The sequence below is a fragment of the Grampus griseus genome, assembly GCF_964374135.1.
Source record: "Grampus griseus genome assembly, contig: HAP1_SCAFFOLD_710, whole genome shotgun sequence".
Lineage (NCBI taxonomy): Eukaryota > Metazoa > Chordata > Mammalia > Artiodactyla > Delphinidae > Grampus > Grampus griseus.
This window is the reverse complement of record NW_028132753.1, coordinates 78,520-102,964: the sequence shown is the minus strand read 5'-3', so window position 1 is coordinate 102,964 and position 24,445 is coordinate 78,520. Positions and strand designations below refer to the sequence as shown.

At 45.3% G+C, this 24,445-nt stretch overlaps 1 protein-coding gene and 1 pseudogene across 8 annotated transcripts in view; both read left to right on the top strand.

Moving 5' to 3' along the window:
* The first annotated feature begins 2,588 nt into the window (after positions 1–2,588).
* LOC309817837 (serine/arginine-rich splicing factor 3-like) lies at positions 2,589–3,405 on the top strand (annotated as a pseudogene). Its single transcript has one exon. The product of its transcript is annotated as a serine/arginine-rich splicing factor 3-like (transcript).
* A 6,792-nt stretch (positions 3,406–10,197) lies between these two features.
* Positions 10,198–24,445, top strand: part of LOC309817840 (uncharacterized protein) — a 36,956-nt gene continuing 22,708 nt past the window's right edge. For 4 of the 7 annotated variants that reach the window (XM_082682118.1, XM_082682116.1, XM_082682115.1 and 1 more), the window contains exons 1-4: positions 10,198–10,553; positions 20,558–20,685; positions 22,363–22,469; positions 23,496–23,571. The gene's annotated coding sequence lies outside the window, so the exon portion shown is untranslated. Of the gene's footprint in view, positions 10,554–20,557; positions 20,686–22,362; positions 22,470–22,759; positions 23,107–23,495; positions 23,572–24,251; positions 24,328–24,445 lie in introns of those variants that run through there. The other 3 variants (XM_082682117.1, XM_082682120.1, XM_082682119.1) reach the window with 3 other exon arrangements.

Below are 24,445 nucleotides of genomic sequence, written 5' to 3'. Positions count from 1 at the left end.
GGAGAGGGAGGAAGAGGTAGAGGGAGGGAGAGGGAGAGGGAGAGAGGGAGAGAGAAAGAAGTCTCTTCCTCCCTCCCTCTCCCTCTCTCCTCCTTCTCTCCCTCTCTCCCTCTCCCTCTCTCTCTCCCTGTCCCTGTTTCCCTGTTCTGGTCTCCCTCTCCCTCTCTCCCTCTCCCTTGTCTCTGCCTCTCCCTCCATCTCTCCCTCCCTGAGAGGGAGTGAGGGTGAGGGAGAGATGGAGGGAGAGGGAGTGACAGAGGGAGGAAGAGGGAGAGAGGAAGGGAAAGGGCGAGGAAAGGAGAGGGGGAGACGGAGGGAGGGTGAGAGAGGGAGAGTCGGAGGAGAGAGGGAGAGGGAGGGAAGAAGAGACCATATTCCCTCTCCCGGTCTCCTCTCTCTCTCTCTCTCTCTCTCTCTCTCTCTCTCTCTCTCTCTCTCTCTCTCTCCCCCCCCCGCCCGTCCCTCTCTCTCTCATCCTCTCTCCCTCTCCCTCCATCTCTCCCTCTCCCTCTCTCCCTCTCCCTTATCTCTGCCTCTCCCTCCATCTCTCCCTATGTGGGAAGGAGTGAGGGAGATGGAGACATGGAGGGAGAGGGAGAGTTGGTGGAAGAGGGAGAGGGAGGAGAAGGAGAGAGGGAGGGAGAGAGGGAGAGACATCTTCGCTCCCTCCCTCTATCCCTCTCTCCCTTTCCCCCCTCTCCCTCCCTCTCCTCCCTCCCTCTTGTGCTCTCCCTCTCCCTCTTTCCCTTTCCCTCTCCCTCCACCTTCTTCCGTCTCTGGAGAGGGAAGGAGGTGGAGGGAGAGGGAGAGGGAAAGAGGGAGAGGGAGAGCGGAACAGGGAAACAGGGACAGGGAGAGAGGGAGGGAGAGGGAGAGAAGGAGGACAGAGGGAGAGGGAGGGAGGAAGAGACCTCTTTCCCTCTCCCTCTCCCCCCCTCCTCTCCATATCTCTCTCCCTCTCTTCCTCTCCCTCCCTCTCCCTCCATCTCTCCCTCTCCCTCTCTCCCTCGTCTCTGCCTCTCCATCTCTCCGTCTCTGGGAAGGAGTGAGGGAGATGGAGACATGGAGGGAGAGGGAGAGTTGGTGGAAGAGGGAGAGGGAGAAGAAGGAGAGAGGGAGGGAGAGAGGGAGAGACGTCTTCGCTCCCTCCCTCTATCCCTCTCTCCCTTCCCCCCTCTCCCTCCCTCTCCCCCCTCCCTCTCCTGCTCTCCCTCTCCCTCTTTCCCTCTCCCTCTCCCTCCACCTCCTTCCGTCTCTGGAGAGGGAAGGAGGTGGAGGGAGAGGGAGAGGGAAAGAGGGAGAGGGAGAGCGGAACAGGGAAACAGGGACAGGGAGAGAGGGAGGGAGAGGGAGAGAAGGAGGACAGAGGGAGAGGGAGGGAGGAAGAGACCTCTTTCCCTCTCCCTCTCCCCCCCTCTCTCCCTCTCCTCTCCATATCTCTCTCCCTCTCTTCCTCTCCCTCCCTGTCCCTCCATCTCTCCCTCTCCCTCTCTCCCTCTCCCTTGTCTCTGCCTTTCCATCTCTCCGTCTCTGGGAGGGAGTGAGGGAGATGGAGAGATGGAGGGAGTGGGAGAGTTGGAGGGAGAGGGAGAGGGAGGAGAAGGAGGGAGGGAGAGGGATAGAGGGAGGGAGAGGGAGAGAGGGAGAGGGAGGGAGAGAGGGATAGAGGGAGGGAGGGAGAGAGGGATAAGGGAGGGAGGGATAGAGGGAGGGAGAGACGTCTTTCGCTCCTTCCCTCTATCCCTCTCTCCCTCTCCTCCCTCTCTCTCTCTCTCCCCCCCTCCTGCTCTCTCTCCCTGTCCCTCCACCTCCTTCTCTCTCCAGAGAGGGAAGGAGATGGAGGGACAGGGAGAGGGAAAGAGGTAGAGGGAGGGCGTGCGGAACAGGGAAACAGGGACAGGGAGAGAGGAAGGGAGAGAGGGACAGGGAAGAGGGACGGGGGAGGCGGGAAGAGGGAGGGGGGAGGCGGGAGAGAGACGGGGGAGACAGAGGAGGTAGAGGGAGGGGGAGGGGAGAGGGAGAGGGATGTGGGAGAGCGAGGGGGAGAGGGAGTTGGGAGAGGGTCGGGGAGAGGGACGGGGAGGGGGGAGAGGGAGGGGGGGAGGGAGAGAGGGAAAGAGAGTGACGCAGAGGAAAGAGGGAGAGGGAAGAGAGAGAGAGGGGGGGACAGAGGGAGAGGGAGAGAGGGAGGGGGAGAGGGACGAGAGGAAGCAGGGAGAAAAGAGAGAAAGAACACACCATGTACATTTCTGTCAAATGACACCGGGGATCCTTACACAACCAGGAGAAAATAACACAGCGAGGCTCTTTCTCAGCTGGAACTGGAACTGCAGATGGGGCGAAACACCACCAGGGTGGCCACACATGTCCAGCTGCCGCCCCAGCCCCCTGAGTCTGGTCACCAGGGCTCTGAGTGTTTGCTCCAGGGACCTGGGGTTCACCCTGTCACCCTGGAGGTCGGGCCTAGACAGCAGGGCCCCGGGCTGGACACATGGGGGGAAAAGCATCCCCACAGGACAGCTTGTGCGAGCCGATTCAGCTGCGAGATTCTAGAGGCCCGGGATCACCCTGTGGCCCATGAAACCCAGGAGCCAGGAGGGTCTTGCGTCGGGATTCCTGTCCGTTGGACTGTAACGTTTATGTAAGGAATCTTGGAAACAGTGGTAACAAGAGTGAATTCGAACGAGCTTTAGGATATTATGGACCACTCCGAAGTGTGTGGGTTGCTAAAAACCCTCCCGGCTTCGCTCTTGTTGAAAATGAAGATCCCCGAGATGCAGCGGATGCTGTCTGAGAACTAGACGGGAGAACACTCTGTGGCTGCCGAGTAAGAGTGGACCTGTCCAATGGGGAAAGGAGAAGTCGAGATCGTGGCCGCCTCCTTCTTGGGGTCGTCGCCCTCGAGATGATTATCGGAGGAGGAGTCCTCCCCCTCACCACAGATGTCCAAGACGGAGAAGCTTCTCCCGCAGCCAGAGCAGGTCCCTTTAGTAGATATAGGAGAAGAGAGAGATCACTGTCCCAGGAGAGAAATCGCAAGCCGTCCCGATCTTTCTCTAGGTCTCCTAGCCGATCCAGGTCAAATGAAAGGAAATAGCAGACCACTTTGCAAGAGGAGTGGTGCACAGGAAATAACTTCATTTGACAGGAGTATGTACAGAAAATTCAAGTTTCGTTTGAGACTTCCGAAGCTTGATGCACTTTTTAAATGTTTTAGCTGTTCACATTTGTTTGTCTCTTGGGACAGTGACACATAAAGGTGTCATTCTCTATGGTTTGAAATGGGTCATATGAGGCATGTAATATGCAGAATTGTTTCTTTACAATGTTCTCTTAAGCAAAATTGAATTTGCTTTGAATTTTTGGTCTTGCCTAGACTGAGAATAAAACTCTAACTCCTGCCCACCTAAAGTGTGATGTTTATTATTATGGAAGCAACACTGGCAAACATTGAAAAGACTTTCTGTAGCTGGGATATGGTATGCAGCTGTAGTTAAGCAAGCAGTCTTTAAAAGGTGCTGTGAACACAAGCCAGCAGGTAGAAATGAAAGCCGCACCCTTACCCTAGATTAGAGGTTTAAGAATTCCACTAGTCTTCACACTGGACAAGAGGTTGTCCAGTGAGTTTAGAATCTAAGAAGTTTCAAGGAAGTTAGTTTCCCTTTGAGTTAGGTCATAAGTCCCCTCTGTGATTGCCGTACATGAATACATAGCTCTTTGTAATGTTTTTTGGAAGTTGAGATGATCAAGATACCAATGTCTTGCCAGATGAAGAGTATATTGTAGAGCTGAACTTTGAGTTACTGTGCAATTTTTTTTCATGCTGTCATTCGTAATATGTTTTGTGAGACTCCTTGGGATTAAAGTTTTGGTTCCAAAAGGAACAAAGAAAAAAAAAAGGATCCACCTGCCAATGCAGGGGACACGGGTCCGAGCCCTGGTCCGGGAAGATCCCCTGTGCCGCAGATCAACTAAGCTCATGGGCCACAACTATTGAGCCTGTGCTCTAGATCCTGGGAGCCACAACTACTGAGCCCCCATGCCACAACTACAGAAGCCCGCACAGCTAGAGCCCGTGCTCCGAAACAAAAGAAGCCACTGTAATGAGAAGCACGTGCCCGCAACAAAGAGGAGCCCCTGCTCGCCGCAACTAGAGAAAGCCCGTGTGCAGCAATGAAGACCCAACGCAGCAAAAAAAAAAAAAAAAAGACGATACCGGCCAGGTGATCAAGGGTAAAATTGTTTGTCACAAGTCCCGTTGATGGGGTGTATCCTTGATGTGTGTATCCTTGATGGTGTGTATCCTTGATGATGTGACCTGAGGAGAATGACATTTTTATCTGTGTCTGGATCTTCCGCCCCAAACCCCGTAACTCCAGCCCAACCATAAGAAAAACATCAGAAAACCAACAGACAAACAAATTGAGGGACAAAATACCTGACCAGTCCTCCTCAAAACTTTCAAGGTATTAAAACCCAGGGATGTCTGAGAAATGTCACAGCCCAGAGGAGACTGGGACAGAAAAAGGATGTTAGGGGAAAGCTAGGGAAATTCTAGTAAAGTGTGGACTTTAGTTAATAATAACGTATCCATCTCGGTTCCTTAGTTGGATAAGCATGTCGTACTAACGTGCTAAAGTACAAACGTGTTGGAAATAGGGGTACTGGGTCGGGGGTCCACAGCACTCTGTACACTCTGTACAGATGTTTGCAACTTTTTTGTAACTCTAAGCTATTCTAAAATTAAGCAACTACTAAACAGAGATAAGAATGTTATTTCCCTGATTTGAACATGCCTGAGTTTGTTTTCATGGTCACATTTGTGCTATCTGGATGTGTCTTGGAATCAGTAGCAAAGGAGAGTTGCCAGCCCCTGGGAAGATGTGGCTGGTTTGCAGGTGGCTTGCTCTGGAGCTGAAGACCACGGTGGGAAGTCTGCAGCCTCGGGCTGCACTTAGAACCATGGGAGGGGATGGGCCAGCTCAGTTAGGGATGGAACCTATAAATAAAACTCTTTTTCTTTTCCATTATGGCTTATCACAGGATATTGAATATAGTTCCCTGTGCTAGACAGTAGGACCTTGTAGCTTATCCATCCTATATTTAATAGTTTGCCTCTGCTAACCCCAAACTCCCAATCCAACCCTCCCTCCCTCTTTCTCCCCCTTGGCAACCACAAGTCTGTTCTCTATGTCTGTGAGTCTGTTTTTGTTTCGTAGACAAGTTCATTTGTGTCGTATTTTGGATTTCACATATAAGAGAGATCATATATGTGTCTTTCCCTGCTGACTTACTTCACTTAGTATGATGATCTCTAGGTCCATCCACGACGTTGCTGCAAATAGCATTATTTCATTCTTTTTATGGCTGAATATATTCCATTGTATATATGTACCACATCTTCTTTATCCATTCATCCATCAGTGGACATTTAGGTAGCTTCCACATCTTGCCTATTATAAATAGTGATGCAATGAACATTGGGGTGCATGTATCTTTTCTTTCTTTCTTTTCTTTCTTTCTTTTTCTTTCTTTCTCTCTTTCTTTATTTTTTTTGTCACACAGTATGTGGGATCTTAGTTCCCTGGCCAGAGATGGAACCCATGCTCCCTGCACCGGAAGCACAGAGTCTTAACCACTAGACCACCAGGGAAGTCCCAGGGGTGTATGTATATTTTTGAATTAGAGTTTTCTCCAGATCTATGCCCAGGAGTGGAATTGCGGGACCCTATGGCAGCTGTATCTGTTATCTGCACGTCTCACATCAACCACCTGCACTCCACTGCTTGCTCTCAACGTCATCTTCGGGGAACACAACCTGCGACAGGGACCTTGACAAGAAGAAATGGCTCAGGGAAAAGCTACCTGCACAGGGAGGAGATAGAGGCCATCGACCCTGGGGTGCGGCGGGGAGAGTGGGCACGGAGATTTGTCATTTCATCCCTGATACTCAGCCCTCCTGGCTGCCCCACTCTAGGTCACCTCGGGATACAGAGGTGACCCGGTTAGAGTCCCAGCCTGTGCAGGAATCTAGGGGCACCAGCGGGTCTGAATAATATTAGTGCAGGGTCTCCCCCATGGCACTGGGGTTATTTGGGGCGGGTCATTCTCTGCTGGGGGCCCCTCCTGGGCACTGTGTGGGGTTCAGCAGCATCCCTGTCCCCACCCATTTGATTCCAGGGGCCCCTTCCCCCCCAGTTGTGACAACCACAGATTTTCCCCAGACATCACCGAAGAACTGGGTGAGGCGGAAGCAGGATGGCCCTGGGTGAGGACAGCTGTGTTGAAGCAACCAGCCTGGCTTAGGGCAGGGTCCGCCCCAGTCCCGTCAGAGCCTGCATTTACAACTGCCCCTTCCCTCTCCCACCTCCCATGCCCTGCAGTGGTCTCCGAGACATCATCCCCGTGTAACAAATCACACCTTCTCAGTTTACTGTCCCCAGCACCTAGAAGAGTGTCTGCTATGTAGTAGATGCTTCCTAAATACTTGCTGAATAAAGGAGTTGAATAAAGGGATGAGTGGATGAATGAATGAAGGTTACCATGGAAGGAGGGGGGAGATTCCCTTTCTGGCTCTCGGGGGTTGGGATATCAAGTGAAAGATCCATCCTAAATAGGCTGACCAGCCTTCTGGGGTTCCCCGGAAATGAGGGTTTCCCCACAGTTCCAGCGCTCAAACCTGAGCGGTCCTGGGCAAACTGGGGGCGGGTGTTGGTCACCCTGTGTAAACACAGTAACAATTGCAACTGCAATAGCAATGGCGGAGGACCTCTACGGTCTTATTGACCAGGCCCAGTTCTTTACCTGGCGGGGAAGGGTGGGCCGGGATTGGAATTCCGGTGATCCAGGGTGGGCGGGTGAGGGCACACCCCGAGCTTGTGTAGGGGAGTCCAGGAAGGTTCTGGAGGAAGTGACAGTGACACAGGAGGGAGGGAGGAGTCTAAGGAAGAACATCCCACACGACAACGTGTGCCAATGGCCCTGGGCCCAAGGTCACACCTGACCAGGGCTTGCTTTTTTTCTTTTTTTCTAATTTACATTTTCCCACATGGATATGCAATTGTCCTAATGCCATTTATTGAAAACTCCTTAATTTCCCCACTTTCTGTCATATCAAGTTCTCATCTATCTGTTTCTGGACCTTTATTCTCTACCATAAGAGGTATACGTCCCATCCTTGCACCACTAGGGCTGTTTCATCACTATAACTTTATTTTTTATTCATTTCTTTCTTTGGCCGTGCCGGGCGGCATGTGGGATCTTATTTCCCTGACCAGGGATCGAACCCGCACCCCTTGCAGTGGAAGCTCAGAGTCTTAATCGCTGGACCTCCAGGGAAGTCCCCAGGGCTTGCTTTGACATCCATCGAATGGTGGCGGGTGGGCACGGGGAGCAGCTGTCTGTGAGCCATCCTGTGTAGAAATGCAGGGTGGAGGGCAGGACAGCTGGAGCGGGAGGGGAAGAGGCGGAGGAGGGAGGGAGGGATGGCGGGCGGGCGAGAGACAGACAGAGTGTTTCCGGAGACACTAGCTCTGGCCGTGTCCTAGGGCATGAAAGCTGAAAATAGCTCCTAGTGCCGGGAGCCTTGGAGCCGGAGCCTGGGAGCCAGGGTGACTGGCTCTCCTCCCTGATGTGTGTGTGGGGGGGGAGGGGGGTGGGCTCCGGACTTCTCAGGCTGGGAATGGGGTGCACGGACCAGGGACGGAGCAGGGACCCTTCTCTCTGGGACCTCGCGGGCCATCCTTAGCTCACAAAGCTGAGCCACTCCTGGCCCTACGAGTGGGGGGCTTATCCTCCCTGTCCCCTGGATCACACCCCCTCACACACAACTTCCCCTTGTGTGCTCCCAGCAACCAAGATAATCTGTTTTTAAAAGATTTGGGGGAGGGGGGTAAACATACAAACAAGAGCAGAATGGATACTTTTTCAGAATGGGAATGGCTCTGTGTAACCCCATCCCCAAGGTAACCAGAGTCCTGACCTCTAACACCCTTGACGAGTCAGCCTTGGTCTGGGCTTGCAGACCCACGGAAACTTCCTCATCCCCTCCTTCAGACCCCGTCTCTCCCTCGGCGTCTTTGTGAGAGGCACCCGGGGAAGTGGGACTGCTAGGCTGTACTGCTGCTAGAACTCCACCTGGGCTCCACCAGGCTCCAGCCTCCCGCCCTGTGCACCTCTCTGACCCTGAGGCACCTCAACTGGTAGGAGCGGCATCACCTTCCCTCCCGGGACTTGTGACACTTAAGGGAGACACAGAAAGGACAAGCGTTTGGCTCCCTGGCTGGCAAAGAGCAGGTGCTCAATTGTCATAAGTGTCCGTATCGGTGAGGGTTCTCCAGACAAACAGAATCCATAGCCTCTGTGTGTATATACACACACACGTACACATGTACACGCATACAAAAATATACAGCTGTGTATATATGCAGTACGCATACAGACATATACACATATAGTATATGCAATACGCAAATACATATATACACACATATATATAATGCATAGTTTGTAGATATACAGTATGTCTACACACATATACACATAATATATACAATAGACACATACATATACACTATACATACACACATATGAAATGCATAGTTTGTATATATATATACAGTATGTACACATTCGTATAAGATATGCAATATACACACCTAGGTTCGTCTATATCATACATATATACACACATACAAAGATATTTAGGTGTGTATATATACAGTATACATACATACACATATAATATATGCAATACATACACGTACATACATATAGACACACATATACACCTACATATAAAAGCATGTAGAATAAAAATATATGTACTGCTTCTATAAATTCGTCGTATATATACATACACATATCATATATAGGATACATACACATACATATATACAATGTATACACACACACCTATATGTAAATATGTGCATGTACATACACATATAAGTACACACGCAAGTGTGTATATAGAGAGAGTACATACATATATACATATAATACCTATACACATACAGGTATACAACATACATACACACCTATATATCAATATACACTGTATACATACATACATACAGTGTACATATACTGTACACATACACACCCATATGTCAATACATGGGTGTGTGTATATATACAGCATGTTCACCTTCATAATATGTATACTGTATATATACACATACATACATGTATACAATATATACACACAAATATATAGGCTTGTATGTATACTGTATATAGTACTTACACATAGACTACAAACGCATGCACATATAAACATATGTGTATACATATATATATCATATCTATACACACATATACAAATTAATAGGCTTGTATATATTCAATATTTTTACATATATAGTTTCGTTTTAAGGAGTTGACTCTTGTGACCGTGAGGCAGGCAAGTCAGGGCAGGACTCTGGGCTGGAGACACAGGGAAGAGCTGATGTGCCAAGTCCATTGGAGGAAAACTTCCCTCTTTCTAGGGCACCTCATTTTTCTCTCCAGTCCTTCAACTGATGGACGAGGCCCACCCACGCCGCGGCATTGACAATCTCCTTTACGCAAAGTGGACCAATTTCAGTGTTAATCTCTTCTGAAGAATACCTTCCTGGCCACATCTGGAATAATGTTTGTGGTTGCCGGGGCCCCACGCAGTGCGCACATGAGATTAACCATCCCCGTGGCGATGATGACACTTTATTTTCTCCCTTGACCATTGTCACTACTATTCCAATTAAAATGGCAGTGCTATGAGGGCAGGGCATTTCCTTTTTTGCCAGTACTGAGCGTCCGCGGTCTGGTGCCTAGCATAGGCTAAATAAATACACGGCATTTTTGTGAACAGAAGCCGGGATTCCAGCTGTCATATTTAATAGGAATTATAGTCTTATTAGTGTGTGTGTGTGTGTGTGTGTGTGTGTGTGTGTGTGTGTGTGTGTGTGTGTGTGTGTGTGTGTGTGTGTGTGTGTGTGTGTGTGTGTGTGTGTGTGTGTGTGTGTGTGTGTGTGTGTCACGGTATGTCGAGGTCAGGAGTCGAACCCGCCACCACTGGCCCTGAGAGGTTTGGCCGGGTCCCCACTTCGGGCCGGTGGGTGTGGCCAGGGGCAGCCGATGACGTGCGTGCGTGCGTGCGTGCGTAGGAGCGTGCGTGCGTGGGAGCGTGCGTGCGTGGGAGCGTGCGAGTCCAGGAGGCGGGCCGCGCGGGCCGTGAGTGTTTCAGTCCGGCCCCCGGCTCACTGTGCTCGCCTCACGCCGGCCCGAGTTCGCAGCAGCGCTGGGGGCCCCGGGCCTGTGACCACAAAGAGGGAGCCGGGGCCCGGACGGGAGCGCGGCGGCGGCAGCTGAGGCCCAGGCCAGGCCCCGTCCCTTCAGCCGCCCGCCTGCCCGTCTGCCCCGCCCCCGCCGGCGGCGCCGCGCCCCTCCCCCAAGCGCCAGACTAGCGCGGTGCGGGGACCGCGCGCGAAGACATGGGGGAGAAGCTGGAGCTGAGGCTGGAGTCGCTCTTGGGGACCGAGCCCGCCGTCTACCCGTGGCCGCTGCCGGTCTACGTAAGTGCCGCCCGTCCCCTCCTCCCGGACCCCCGCCCCTCTTCCCCCACGGCGCGCGCTGAGCCCACCGAGAAACGGAGCGACTCGAGTCGCCAGACCCTCTTTGGAGCCCCCCTTCCCGCCCCGCCGTGGTTCTCCGCGGCAGTTTCCAGCCCCCGCGCGCAGAGTGGGCAGAGGGGAGCCGGCGCCGGCCGGGGGCGTCGACTCGGCCGCGGGGACCCCGCGCTTCTGCGGGGCGCCCGAGCCGGTCTGTGGTTGGCTCTGCAGGGCTGGGGACCCCGGTCCCCCCGGGCCTGGACTGCCGGCGGGCTTGCCCTTCTGTACTTTAGGATCTGACATGTAGGGTTTCTTTTTCCTGGTAGTTTATTCGTAGCGCTGTCAACGTGCTTAGTTTTTTTTTTTTTTTTTTCAGGGCACCCTTTCCTCCCTCTCTCCAGTTTTTTTGTGTTTCTGTTTTGTTTTGTTTTAGTTAGGCATTTTGTCCCTCTGATCTTGAGTGTGTGGGCTGGCAGGACACTTGGAGAGGAGGCGTTCTGTCCCCTGATCTTGAGTGGCCTTTGGAAAATGACAGGCCAGACGGAAATTTAACTTAATTGATATATAATATTGTATCTGTCCAAGGTGTACAATGTGATGATTGATATATATATAGTGTGTGAAATGATTACCACAATAAGTTTAGTTAACCTTAATTCACATAATTACAAATGTTATCTTTGTGATGAGAACTTTCAAGATGTACTCTCTTAGCAACTTTCAAACATAAAATACGGTATTGTTAACTGTAGCGACCGAGCTGTACATTACATCACCATTACTCCCTTGTCTTATAACTAGAAGTTTCTACCTTTTGATCGTCTTCCCTCATTTTCCTCACCTCCAACCCCCAGCTCTGGCAACCGTCATTCCATTCTATCATGAGTTCAGTATTTTAGATTTCACATATGAGATCATAAAGTATTTATCTTTCTCTGTCTGACATTTCATTTAGCATAATGCCCCCCAAATCCACCCATGTGGTCACAAATAGGCAGATTTCCTTCTTTATCACGGCTGAATAATAGTAGGTTGTATGCATCCCATTTTCTTCATCCATTCATCCACAAAAGAACACTGAGGTTGTTTCCATGTCTTGGCTCCTGTATTGGGTTGGCCAGAAAGTTCATACAGTTAATGAATACACTGTTCAATAAAACTTGGTGAAAATGAGTCTTTCATTTTTACTTAAAATAAATCTTTGACAAAGCCAGCTAGGCATCCCTTTGCGTAATGACTTATATCACATTGAAATATTTTAAACATATGAACAGTAATAGCTGAAATGACAAATGTTACTAATATTGACACAATTTATCAAGGAGAATATGTTAAAATGCAGATGGACAGTGAAAGAACAAATATAACTTTTAACTAAATATTGTCTTGATATTTAGACCATTGGTTAAAATCATGATAACAGGTTTCATCCATTTCAAGAAAGCAGAATATTTGCAGATCACTTAACATTTACTAGGTATGTTCTCAGTCTGGAAGGATATATTTCACTGACATGTGTCATTTAATTTAACCACATCCCTCTGTAATAGATAGTGTTATCCCTATTTGCAGATAGGAAACAGGCTCAGAAAGATTAAGAATGTTACCTAATTCTAGTAAGCAGCCAAACCTAAACTGATCTAATTCCAGGGCAAAGCTCTTTCTGACACATCAGTGTGGGTCTTTATCTCTTTGAGAATTGTTGAACATTAAAAGCCTTCTTCCAGTTAAATGCATAAAGAAACAACATGAGCAATGACATAACAATACAAGTCTCACGAAATAATTGGTGTGTTTGGCCTTGCTTTTGTTGATTGATCTTTTGCAAAATTGCTTTTCTCTTGAGATATTTAAAGTGGACTTTAACTATTTTCTTGGAAGACTTTCCTAAATTATACCTATCAGAAAGCTGCTTTGCTTTAAGGCTGAAGAAAAATGAAAGCTTACTTAACTACACTTAGGTGCCAGGGTCATACTATGAGCTCTACACCTGCCAGGATTCACGCTAAGATAGATAGGGTGGCTCAGCAAACTGTCCATAGTCCTGTGATTCCTTTCTGATATTCTGAAGTAGAAATAATTTAATAACTGTTCACAAAAGAGAGAAACACTGTTTCTTGGTCCTCAATATCATGCTGCTGTAGGCTAATTCTTTCTCTCTTCTGTCGCCCCTTAGTATAGAGAGTGTGTTTTGGGGACCCTCCTTCACGATCTTCTGCATTCCAAGAGCATCTTACATAAATCCAGGACTTCTCAAGCAGCCAGTTTTGCCAGATGGTCTTAGGGTTGGTTGTACCCCTATATGTATAATCCTGAACTTCTCAAGTAAGGTCCTTAGAGAGCATAATGGCTAAGAGAATTGGTGCTGATACCAGACCTGAGTCCAAATACTGCCTATGCCCCTAACTAGCTGTGTAACCTTGGAGAAGTAACTTAAGCCCCTTAAAGGGATTAGATTTCTCACCCGGAAAATGGTATAATAAATGCATCTACCTCATATGGTTAGTGTGTAAATTAATGTAACTTGAGATGGTGCATGTTAAGCATTAGCACAGTGCCTGTCTCTTGTTAGTAGTACCTGCTTTTATTATTAATTATTCTCTTTATATTCCCAGTTCCAGCTAGGTGCCTAACATATAATAGTTGTTCAGCACATATTTACTGGATTGAACCAGCTCTGAAATTTAAGCATTGGGTCAACAGCAAAGTAGTCACCCCACCATCATTTCTCCCAGAGAAAGGGAGAATAGATGGAAGCCAGCCATCATACTTTCTTTTCTTATTCTAAACTTCCCATCCAGCCCCAGCAATAAAATAATCTTCCTGAACCCCAACAATTTCAAGAATTTTTCAAATCACACTATTTGAAAATAGTTGGGTTGCCCAGATCTAATATGTCCCAGGACCCCAAGGTCACCAAGCTTATATTGATGAAGTCTAGTTAAGATAAATGATTACAGTTAGTAAACCAACTGCTTATGAGCTCATTGGGCTTTTTAAAATTTACTATCTGCGCTTCATAGAGACACAAGTATTTTGCTTTTGTAGGACGCTCAACAGTCAAAGTAGTCTTTTAAAAAGCACAAATCAGACGCTATTATTGCACTGCTTCTAACCTCTAAAGGCTATCTATTGTAAAGAGATTAAATTTTCAACTACTTAGCCAGGCTCACAGAGACCATGTGCTCTGGTCACTTACTACATCTTTCCCTGACCTTCATGGGGTTCGAGGCACAGTTGTCTTTTTCAGTCCCTCAGATGCAACAAGCTCTACTTCTTGCTCTCCCAGCTTTAGATTGGCTAATCCATGTACCCAGACCAATTTCCCTCTTATCGTTAAGGTCTCGGTTCAAACGCCACCACTGCTATCTTGACCAAAGAGACCTGCCTCCTCAGTGCGTCTCCATCCCTTTGTCCAGTCGTATTTCTGTCACCGTACAACATTTATTTACATGTTTACTCTGTCTTCCTCCACCACTGGACATTTGCTTAAGAGCAGGGACTTTGTAATTTTTTGCTCACCACTGAATCTTCCAAGGCTTGCAGCACACACTGGCACATAGGTGTGTAGGAAATGTGTGTCTAATAAAGAATAAATACGTGAATAAAAAAAAACTGTGAAACACTAACACAAGAATATTCTTCTTTCAAAAGAATAATGAAAAATAATTTCATTCAATAAGAGTCATTCTTAGTTACTGATACGTGACTTAGTAGATCCCATTCAATTTAAAATGTTCCCTTTTTTTCTGATACTTTCACAAGTCATTGATTAAATGTTGCTCACTTTTAAGGCCAATCTGTGAGACATTATTTAACTTGTCTACTGTAAAGTTCCAGCATTAACTCAGGCGGGGCTTCACCAAGTACTGACCATGTGACCTTGGCCTCTCATTGCCTCAGTTTTCTCATTTGTAACATGGGTATAATAATCGGCTTATTTCATACGCCTATGAGGAGGAGAACTTTACATATGTGTGTGTGTGTGTGTGTGTCTATATGTATTTAAACAGTGTCTTAGAATAGTGTCTGGCACATGATAAGCATTATAGAAGTATTGACTGCTGCTACTAGTACTGTTATTATGAGAACTAACTGTTGAGAATAATCCTTCATATAGTGGTTTATTCCACTGAAGATAAAGGAAACTCATAGAATATTAGAAATCAGATTAAACACAGAAAGCCAGTAAAATATACCAGGACAGAAGATGATGAGAGTGTGAAAACATAGAGGAGGAGAAAAATGGTTTTTGTATTTCTTTTTCTTTTTTAAAGAAGGAAAGAGCCTAGAAATAGGACAAAAACTATTCATTGGCTATACTGACATGGAGATCGCTGGTGACCTTCATAAGTAAAATTTCAGGACAGTGGGCAGAGAGATTACGGTGAGAGAAGTCAGGTGGATGTAAATTATAGAGTAAGTGGGACGTGAGGAAATGGAAACGATATATGATGATAACAATTTTGAAAAGTTCAGACATGAATTGGCTAAAGAAGATATGCAGGGATTAGAGGAGGAGGGAGGCTTTCGTGTTACACGTACAGTTTTCAACATTTTAAGTTGGAGTTACTAGTCTAGAATGAGGTTGAATTTTGGCAAGAATCATGCATAAGGAGTAGAATGGGTTGTAGAAAATGCAGTGCTGTGAAGTACTTGAGAAGATGAGAGAAAATGAAATGCTGTCTGTAGTGCACGTGGCCTTTGAACTTGAACTCCTGTAGTGAAAGGGAATACAAAGATCAATGCAAATGCTAATGAATTAACGGATTTGGCAGTGGACTATTTACTGACTTCTGTGTTCCTAATGAGTTAGGAAGCGCCTCACCAGCTCAGAGTGAAGGAAGTAGAGAGGATGGAGGAAAATTTGAGGAGGGTAGGGAAAGCTTCTAAGAAAATAGTCCTTAAGGAGAATTAGAAAGAACTTACTGTAAGTCAGAGCAATATTTCCAGTCTCGAAAATCCATTTGGAGTTGGTGATTATTAATTTATTGGAATACCAATTTGCCCTGCCACATGAGTTTTCTCCGGCTACCTGGATATAAGTTACACAGAGGCAGAAAAGAATGAGAGATAACAATCGAGGGAAAATACAATTAGTAGTTTTGTTTACCGTTTTCCACTTCCCCGCTCCAACTCTGGGGAGCCTTCATGGACATGGCTGCCCTCCCAGCCTCCAGCAGCACTCTGTTATCAAAGAATTCAAAGAAATGGAACATAGGTTTCCAACTTATTAATTTAGCAAAATCAAAAATTGTGTATAATGTTTTCTGTTGGCAGAGATTTTTGCAATATAATTTGGTTCCGTCTTTTGACAAGTAATTTGGCAATGTCTAGCAAGATAAAAATGTTAATAGCTTTTTACACGTTAACTCTAATTCTGGAAGCTTATGCCGATAAATAATTTATAATCCAGAAAATTATTATATAAAGATGCTCATTGTCATGTCATTTGTAATAACAAAAAATTGGAAACACCTTTAATTGTTAACAATAGGAAAACAGTTTAGGAAATTATATCCACTTAGTAGAAAGTGACACAGTTACTATATTATAATTACACGATGATGGAGCAAAATAAAATAATGCTTACTAAAGAAAGAATGAAGAAAGCTGACCTAAAATTGTGTCTTCCTTGTGACAGTAATTATGTAAACATATCAATATTTATTAAAACTTAAAACCAAAATAAAGTTTTAAAAGCTCTGTACCAGTAATGGGGATTTTATGTTTGTTTCAAAATATTTTTTAACATAACTCTTATAATTTTGTTTTGTCTACTCCTTTTCTTAAGAATTTCTGACTCTTACCTCATTTTTCATTTCATAGTTTCAAATAAAGTCAGCAATTTTATCATCAGAGAAGATTAGACTTATTTGACAGTTCATAATTCCAAGTTATTTGGTATAAAAAGACCATATACACTTGTAGGTGCTTTCAAAATAAAATTTCGAGAATTTTTTTTTTTTTTGCTTAGTCTTTCCTGGTATGGAGATGAAGCAAACTACCTAAAATTGCTAGCCGTTCTTTTTTCATTTTTCTCATTTTATTGATTTATCTTGCCCTTCACAGAAATGATAACAAATGAGTCTGCAGTTGCATCTGCCAATTTCTTAAATCCTCTATTATCCACATTATGAAATCATACTAGTATGAATGCTTCCAGTATTTTCAGAGCTCTTTAGTTAGTATACTTTAGCATTCTGTATGAAGTATCTTATGTAAGTGTAAAATTTAGACTCAACTTCTGGAAGCTTTGATTTCTTAGTTCAAAAGTGAGAGATCCTTAGTTCAGCCATAAGATTAACAATTACTTGTATAGTAAGAAGCTCCTAATTTATTGTTTTATGGATACCTGGCAGTTTTCTTGCCATTTCTCGGAAGTTCTCTATTAAACACATTCTCTCTCTTTCTCTCTCTGTCTCTCTCTGTCTCTCTCTGTCTCTCTCTCTCTCTCTCTCTTTCTCTCTCTCTCTCTCTCTCATAACTAGAAGTTATAAGAATAAAAACAAATGAGAACAGTAGAACTGAAAAATACAACAATCAAAAAACTGTGCTCAAGAGTAGACTGGAGATTACAAAGCATGGAATCATGAACTTCGAAGAGATCAATACAGTGTACCAAATGTACAGAGAAAAATAGGCTGAGGGGTAGAGATGGGAGAAAGAACAGGATCTCTAGAACTTGTAAACAGTTGACAAGAGCACTAACATTCATATCATCAAAGTTCCAGAATGAAAAAAGAGAGCACGTAGGACTGACAAAGTATTCAAAGAAATAATGACTAAAACGTTCCCAATTTTTTAGAAGACATAAGCACACATTCAAGAATCTGAGCAAATCCAGAGAGGAAAAACACAAAGGTATCCTTGTCAAGACGCGTCATAATTAAACTTCTGAAAAGTAGAGACAAAACAAATCTCGAAAGTGGACAGGCAGAAACGATGCATCACTTATTGAGAAACCAGTTCCAATGACAGCATATTTCGTGTCTAAAATTATGGAGTCAGAAGCATTGACATAACATTTTTCAAGTAGTAAAAGAAAAGATCTCTCAGCCACAAATTCACACTTTTTATATCCACTTTCTTGTTTGACTTATATTAATGGACTACTAACTCATCTTTCTATATCCAGGTCTGCCATCACACTTCTCCAAAAATCTAGTCACAGTATTTCCAGAGTGATCTTTCTGAAAAAGAAGCAAATTTTTCTTATAAAAATACCTGACTGTGTTATGAAACTTTTCTCTCTTCTAAGTTACCAGGTAAAACCCTTCAACGGATTCCCATCTTTCTTGGAGTAAAAGCTGCCATCCAAACTCTCTTTGTCCTTTTGGGCTGCTGTAAGATTATCCTGCAGGTTGGATGGCTCCTAAACAACAGGAATTTTTTTTTCTCACAGTTCCGGAGGCTGCAAGTTCAAGAATAGGGTGCCAGTATGGTCAGATGAGGGCCCTCTTCTGAATCACAGACTTCTCATTGTATCCTCACATGGCAGAAGAGCTTAGGGAGCTCTGTGGGGTCTCTTTTATAAGAGCACTAATACCGTAATCATTTCCCAAAGGCCCCACCTACTAATACTATCAGCTACGGAAATTAAGATTTCAATGTATGAATTTGGAGGGGAACACAAAGACTAGACCATAGCACTTACTATACATACATGGACCATGCATGATCTGGCTTCTACCACACTCTCCATTGTCTTCTTTTCCTACACTCCAGTGAGCATTTCTCTTTTTTTTTTTTTGCGGTACGCGGGCCTCTCACTGTTGTGGCCTCTCCCGTTGCAGAGCACGGGCTCCGGACGCGCAGGCTCAGTGTCCATGGGTCACGGGGCCTAGCCGCTGCGCAGCATGTGGGATCTTCCCGGACCGGGACACGAACGCGTGTCCCCTGCATCGGCAGGCGGACTCTCAACCACTGCGCCACCAGGGAAGCCCCAGTGAGCATTTCTTATACTGATTATGAATGGAACTCCTTTCTGGACTGATCCTTAACCATTCATTTTTCTGGCAACCATGAATTTATCTTCTCTTTTCCTCAAAACTTCACCCTTCCTTCATGTTACATATCCATTTCAATTGCCTTCTACAGGAAGCCCTACTGATATCAACCATATACTACTGTCCACAGCATGGATTAACGTCTTACCGTGTCTTCCTATAGCACTCTGTAATATCTTTTACGGTAACTATGGATTTTCTTATTTGAGTGTCACAGTACATTGAATTCTAGGTGGCACTCTAATGATTTTAGTAGCAGTAACACTGCTGCCTAGTTTAACCCGTGACATACTTTAGGTGTTCAATAAATGTTTGTGGAATGAGTGAATGAATGAATGGTCAATTTGAAATCTTAATCATGTTACCTTTCCAAAATCTGTTAAAAGATACCACCGTTTTCCAGAAGATTAGGGATTGAGGACCTTAAACTTGATTTAACAGAGGAAATTTTTACTCATACATCATGCTTAAATACCTCAAAGTAAAACCATAAACCCAGGAATGTAAGGTTATCCATTTGGACTTTCAAGCCAATAATTGATATCTCCTGCCCCGACTGTATTAGATGGTTTCGATGCTCCACTCATATCTCCCCAGCACTCATCCTTCCAGTATATGCTGATAGAATCATGCTGCCACCTGCAATTATCCACCTTAGGGCAGGCCAGAAGTGTACAGGAGTTAATGTATCTGGGTGTAGCTTTCAACCAAGGACAGAGGGGACTGGAAGATTAGTACTTCAAGTTTCTCACCGATTCTTGGGATAACTCTGAGACATGTTCTGTAGAGTTTCACAGAACTCCCCTGAAGTACTGGCAGCAGTTCCCTGCAGGAGTAATTTTTATTCGGTAATGCACCTCTGTTGGCTGCCTTCCATGCCTCCATTCTCAATTCCCACTCCACTTCTGAGTTTTCTGGAAGCACCTCCCAGATAAGCAGTTTGCACTCAAATTATTGCCTCAAGTTCTGCTTCTAGGGGAATTCAATTGATAGCCTCCTAACAACCCAGTGCTGCTTACACAGCCGTCACTGGTACAAGTACCAAGGCACGGCACATTACGTATCACTCCTCCTAAATCCTATTATTTTTAAACAGATAGGAAAGAGCATGACCTTGAAGAGAAAAAGAGTTTATATGAGGACAGCCAATGGATAAAGGGAAGGAGAGACAGTGCCATTTGTTTTCCATTAATGATGGTGTGAAATGTATGGGCAGATGGTCTAACAGGTGTGACTATAATTTGAGGAGCCTGCTCCCTTGGTTACAGAAGACTGCTGTTGTTATTATTATGGAACCACAACCTCATGACTTTATTGTTTCACTTGATGTAACCTTCTCCTTTACCCTTAAATCTTTCTACATCACTGAATTGCAGCCAATAGATTTATTTTCTCCCTATGGCTCCATCACAAAAAAAGACACACATGTGCGCGTGCGCGCGCACACACACACACACACACACACACACACGCACACACACACAGAGTTTTGTGTATGCCAGTGCTAGAAAAGACAAGCTCATGGTGCATGTATGCAATGGATATTGTACATTACACGTCTGTGTGAAATAGTCTTCTGCAGGTTCCTATGTTTATTTTATGAATAATTAACTTTAGTAAAGTTAATTTCCTGAAGATCTTGTTGAAGACTGAAGAAAGGAAGTAAATTGTAAAGAAAAAGACTTTGAAACTTGCCCTTTTTGCCCTCTCTTTGTGTCTTAATGAACAAAGGATAACTGGGCCTTTTTTGAAGCCTTTGCTTGAGTTGAAGACACAAATTGCAACCTGTACTCTTATCATAATATGTTCAGTTCATGAGTACACAAACTTATAAACCGTGAATTTCCCTAAAGTTATTATACCATTTAGAAGATGTTTGCTTGGACGTTTACTTAAAACCAAACAATTGAGGTCTATATGTCCAAATAATTTCCTTCTCTCTTGCTGTCTCCATTTCAGTTTCCTGAGTTTCTGGGAAGGCCTGGTTTCCCCAAAGGAACGATTTCTGGTAGAAGTCTGAAGGTCTGACCCAAGAAAAACAAATCCAGTACAGCCAATGAATTGAGGACAAGAAGGTTTCCAATCAGGTAGGAACATTTAATCTCATACATTACGATCACCTTAAGTAAGGTGTGCTGATAGCTGGATATGATTTAACTGCTTGGAAAAAGATGCATATATATTATATAACCTACCCCACAAGGAAGCTGTTCTCAATTCCCTTAGAGGTTGTGGTGCTTATCAGAGAGTGCCTTGGGGGAAAATGAATACAATAACAGTATGATGCTTTTTTTTTTTAATTTTTAGCTCATTGTTGCCAAGTACACTTGGTGATCTTGGTGCCTGTGGTTGAATCCCAGAAGGTTAGACATGTGGAACAGCACATTAACCCACTTTAGTATTTTCTCCCAAGACAAGTCATTTTTATAGGTTGTCTCCATGGTCTTCTAGTTGCTTATCAAAATTAAGCATCAAGTCTTCTAAGTGAGCAATAGCCCCAGTCAGTGTGAGGAAATCAGCTTGGTTCTTATTGGGGCACAGCTTCTTGGTCTTGGCACAAAGTGAGTTCACATAGGGAGTTAGAAGGAGGAGAATGGGGCATGCGAAAGGGGAGTTCTGTGTTCTCATTGACCTATGCATGTTGAAACTCCACTAACAGCTTTATTTTCATTAGCAATTTGTGATAAAAACTTAGGGTAAAGGGAATAATGAAGCTGTCCCATTATATGGCAGGACAAAAGATAGTAGTGACATCAAAATCAGGGCCTATCCATCTCGTTTGCAGTTATATACTGAGTGTTTAGCATAGCATTTGACCCCTCATCAGTATTCAATAAGAAGATGCGTGTTGAATGACTTCGGGATGAATTAATGAACGAAAAAATTTAATATGGTAGAAAATGTGTTTTATCCTTGTATTTTCGTGTGTTGACTTCAATGCACAACCTAGAAATTGAGAATTATGTTTTATGTGGAGGACATACTGAGGACTGAAATCAGGAGACAGCCTCTCAGATAGCTGTGAAGAGGTAAGGAGGGCGCAGGGTATTTAGAGGTTCTTCCAAAAAAAAACCCAGGTAGTTGGAACATCAAAAGATTACTGTTAATTAAAGAAACTAGACATCTTAAGTTAATAAATGTAGCACTTTTCTATATATGGTGAGATGCAAGAATCTCGTCTCCTGGAAATCAGTCCCTTGATGTTCACTTTAATTATCTAGGGCCAGTATCCTGTTTACTCCATCCTGAATCCCCTCAGGGTGCGGCTTTGGGTGTGGCTTCAGTGGCTGATGGCTTGATGGCTATAACATCCTGTGTTACCGATAAGGCTGGCTACATTCTTTGTCTACATAAATGACTTGAATATGGATAGCAAATCTGTGGATTTGTGTAATTCTTGGAGCACTTTTATAAGGACAAAGTTAAGGCAATTTCAGAATCACTAGCGGCTACAATTGCTACTTACACTTTTCCACTGGTAGGTAGTCATCTGCTGTCGCTGTCTTCAGTAATCTGCTGTTGCTGTATTCCCAAGGGATAACAAAAGCCATTTAATTCAAGAAAGAAATGTAAAATTTAGCACAATGCAGCTTCCACAAAACCAAACACACAAACACACACCCAACTCTCGCAGATATGAAGTAGTAATCTAAAATAGAATCCTGGAACTAATTGCAAAACAAGAGCAAATGTACTCATATTGGATCATTTTATTCTTTTATTAATGTTTGATACATATATGTATTTATTATTAAAATTCAAAGTTGCTATATGGGCCGCGCGCGAAGACATGGGGGAGAAGCTGGAGCTGAGGCTGGAGTCGCTCTTGGGGACCGAGCCCGCCGTCTGCCCGTGGCCGCTGCCGGTCTACGTAAGTGCCGCCCGTCCCCTCCTCCCGGAACCCAGCTCCTCTTCCCCAACGGCGCGCGCTGAGCCCACTGAGAAACGGAGCGACTCGAGTCGCCAGACCCTCTTTGGAGCCCCCCTTCCCGCCCCGCCGTGGTTCTCCGCGGCAGTTTCCAGCCCCCGCGCGCAGGGTGGGCAGAGGGGAGCCGGCGCCGGCCGGGGGGCACAGACTCGGCCGCGGGGACCCCGCGCTTCTGCGGGGCGCCCGAGCCGGTCTGCGGTTGGCTCTGCAGGGCTGGGGACCCCGGTCCCCCCGGGCCTGGAATGTCGGCGGGCTTGCCCTTCTGTACTTTAGGATCTGACATGTAGGGTTTCTTTTTCCTGGTAGTTTATTCTTAGCGCTGTCAACGTGCTTAGTTTTTTTTTGTTGTTGTTTTTTTTCAGGTCACCCTTTCCTCCCTCTCTCCAGTTTTATTGTGTTTCTGTTTTGTTTTGTTTTAGTTAGGCATTTTGTCCCTCTGATCTTGAGTGGGTGGGCTGGCAGGACACTTGGAGAGGAGGCGTTCTGTCCCCTGATCTTGAGTGGCCTTTGGAAAATGACAGGCCAGACGGAAATGTACACAGGCGTCCGGTGATTCCAGAAATGCAGCGTGTCCGGCTAGGTGGGCGCCCGGCCTCTCGTCCCCCGTGGCGGTGTGGTGCGCGTGTTCCTTGTGTCAGGGTTTACGCTTGGGCCCCGCAGCCCACCTTCCGAAGGGAAAGCGCAGCGGGCGCCTTGGGCCGGCGCCTTTGGGGCGCCCTTTCGTGCGCTCGGCTTGCGGGGGACCGGCCTCCAGGCGACCCGGCGGGGAGGCCCGCGCGACCCGGCCCTCGCGCGGGCTCCGTGTGTGTCAGTTTGTGGAAAGTGTGTCGCGGCCGGGGTCGGGGTCGGGACGCTGGGACCACCTGGGAGCCGATGTAGAGGGATATGATTTCCATTTTCAAGGCGCATTCATCCTATGCAGGGAAACAGCCTAACATACAATTTGCCTAACAAAAAATATATTAACAGGTGGAAAGACTATCTCCCAGTTGAACAGCGGATGCCTGGGACTCGTTTCACTGCTTTCAAAGTTCCTTTAAAAAAGGTGAGCAAAAGTTAATACCGTATTCTTCCAGAAATCTGAATTCACCATATAGAGCCCTGGCTCTCAACCCTGTCGTACTCCATTTTCCCTTTTTATAGCAAATACTTTTTAATACCTCTTTTACTATCCAGAAATGGGATTCATAGACAAATACAACCAACTTTTGTACTTAATTAAAAAACAAAAAAAACAATGCAATGCCCTAACTATAAATAAAGAATAAAGTAATTTATAAGAAAGTAATATGTATCTCAGTATGTAAATGTTTGGGGATGACTATACTAGAAATAAAGAAATAGTCAGTTACTTGTACCATGAATGCAATAAACTATGGACTTTGATTGGTAATGATGTGTCAGTGTTGGTTCATGAATTCTAACAAATGAAGCACACTGGTATGGCATGTTGATAATGGGGAAGGCTGTGTGGGGTGAAGGAGAGAGGGTGTAAGTGGGAACTGTGTACATTTTGCTCAGTTTTGCTGTGAATCTCAAACTGCTCTAAAACGAGTCTACTAATTTTAAAAAAAAGTGTGTGTTGCTGACACTTGAATAACCAAAGAGATCAATGGAACAGGGTACATGTATAAGCCAAATACATGAAAGAATATTTAGCAGTGAAAGCCATCCTTCCTATATGTAGATATTCAAGAAGTATTTATTTCTGTGTCTTATTTTCAGGCACTCTGCTTGGAGCTGGCAATACGGTGGTAGGCAAAATGGATGTGGTCCCTGCCTTCTGGGAGTTTAGAGTCAGGTTAGGAGACCAACATGAAATAAACAAACACAGAAATAACTCTATAGAAGTGAGCTTATTTTCTTCCGTCTAATCTCTCTGGAAGAAAGGATTGTAATATCGCTTGTAAACTCCAGAG